General features: G+C 35.3%; 1 pseudogene; it reads right to left on the reverse strand.

Moving 5' to 3' along the window:
* Nucleotides 1-1,639: 1,639 nt before the first annotated feature.
* Nucleotides 1,640-2,088, reverse strand: LOC149231695 (actin-related protein 2/3 complex subunit 5A pseudogene; annotated as a pseudogene).
* Between the last annotated feature and the right edge of the window lie 290 nt (nucleotides 2,089-2,378).

Here is a 2,378-nt window from a genome sequence, read left to right on the forward strand (position 1 = left end):
AAGTATTTGGGAGTTGCCTTAAATCTTTAGACATTGACATCAGTTAATTAGTTCCTCATTGAAAGCATAGATTGAATGACAAATCCATATTGATAGATGAACAACTCAGTTACTCACAAAACATTAACTACAAAGACATTGACTGAATTAAATTATGCTTTAGTGTGGTCTTAGGATCGTGATAACGCTAAAGAAAAGTCATCAAAACACAACTAATTTATAAAAAATCCACAAATAAAATCAGGTACACACCCAATATCTATATGGAGCTCAAATTACTTATTAGCATCTGCAATGGAGCTCTGCAAAACTAAACCTACAAACACAACTCTAACATGTAATTGTTCTTTCCATTATCTTTGAAGAACCTATAAACGGTCTTACCTACGTCTTGTGATTCAATGTGTCTATTGATTGAGTTAAGTTGATATGTGGAATCCATAATTACAAGTCAGATGCAGAAACCACACAATCCTTTGCAGCCCTTTTTTTGTGCATGTATGCATTTGAATGTATTAATCACTTGCTTACAGCACCTATAGTTATGCCCTTTTGGGTATTCAAGTTCATATTCATCTCCAGAGTACATGGCATTGAATTTGGTACATTTGGGTAGAAAGGATTGATTACTCGCTTACGAGTCATGATACTCTGTCTATGGATGTGTTGAGATTTTCAGATCAATTTAATAATTTTAGAGCCTGCACTAGCACATTTGCTTGATCAGTTGTTGGACTTTTACATGGATGTTCTACATGTTTATGATTATGAGTTTACATCAATGTTCTTTGGGATATCTGTCCAAATTTCTGGACTTTATGCCTTTTGGGTCATAAAATTCTTTCCCATAGCAGTCCTTTTCTATGCATGTGTTTACATGAATGGCTTGATCATTTTCTTACCGTAGCATACATTTGGTGGGCTATTTGAGTCAGCCTTCAAGGGAGGGAATTACTTATCTAGCATTTGGGAATGCCAGAGAAACCCTCTGACCATCATTCTCAGAATAGTGTCTTATTTGCATTGTTGCAGTCTTTGGGTAATGTGATAACTTAGTATGAAAGGAATTATGCACCACCTTTTGAAGGGATCAAGAATCTAGGCAAGAGCTACCTGTAGTGCAAATGTGAAGTTTAGATGACACCATATTTGAGAGAAAACTTAGTTTTTTAAAAAAACTAAGCTTTATGAATTGCAAAAAATAAGCAGAAAATGTCAAATTTCAACACAACGAGAAAAACAATACTGCACAGATGTTATATAAACTGTGCTATTCTTAGAAGTACGTGAAAATTCCAACATGAAAATGTTAAGCCCAACAAAGGTTGAGAAATATCATTAGGCAACTCAAATTTCAAGCTATGTTAGAAGCAACAAAAAAAGTGAAGTATTACTAAGCATAATTTCGGATAGTGATTCAATCATTGTCTGCCTCAAAAGTCTCTTCACTGAACAAGAGTGATGCCACACTATACCATTACCATGTCAAGAAGTACTTTTGCCTTCTATACCACAACACATCGATTTTGATAAAAGCAAGTTATTGGATGAATAATATAACTGTGAAAGGTATAAAATATTGATGAGGACCTCAAAGAAAAAAGGTAAAAAAGTATAATTAAACAAGTGCTAACGAATGTATCTAATTGAGACTTCCACAAAAATCATTTTTCTGAAGGAAGTTAAACAGTGTTTGTAGTATCCGCAAGGGCACGTACAATACACCCCGGACCTGCTTTCTTTGTTAGATTTTCATGTAGACGAAGACATTGATCACATGTTGGTCAATATATAGGTATTTCATAAGGATGTCATAATACTCTAGATCCAAATAAATAAACACTGCATGCACATCCTTGCCATTAGAACACGATGCACCACTATCCAATTTGCTGACTTGCATCTCTCGTCCTTGGTTTTTGTAGGATAATCCTCCAATGCAGTTTTCAGAGCCTCTGTATACCGAGATAGTCTTAGCAAGTGTTCCACCTAACAATACTTGTGTTCGATTCTGGCAATGATGGGCTTAGCATTCTCCGCCTCCACAAACATCTTCCTCTCGTGACCGCCTTCCTCCTTCACCTCCATTACACCACACACTAAAGCCAAAATCTACCTACCCTGTAATTTCTCTACTAGATTGGTACAGCTACATAATATATGACATTGGACTCGGTGCATTTGAATAGGCTTGGAAGGATTGATGGATCTATATTGAGCAATGATATTCTGCGTACAGACATATAATCAGATTTTGGATCAATTTAATAATTTTAGAACATGCACCAACATACTTGCTTGATGATTTCTTCTTGGATTTTACTTGATTCTCTGAACATCCATGATTATGTGTTTTGATCAATGTTATTTAGGATATC

Source organism: Pinus tabuliformis, chromosome J (assembly GCF_031772625.1).
Source record: "Pinus tabuliformis cultivar Carrire ecotype Pingquan chromosome J, CPIR1, whole genome shotgun sequence".
Classification (NCBI taxonomy): Eukaryota; Viridiplantae; Streptophyta; class Pinopsida; order Pinales; family Pinaceae; genus Pinus; species Pinus tabuliformis.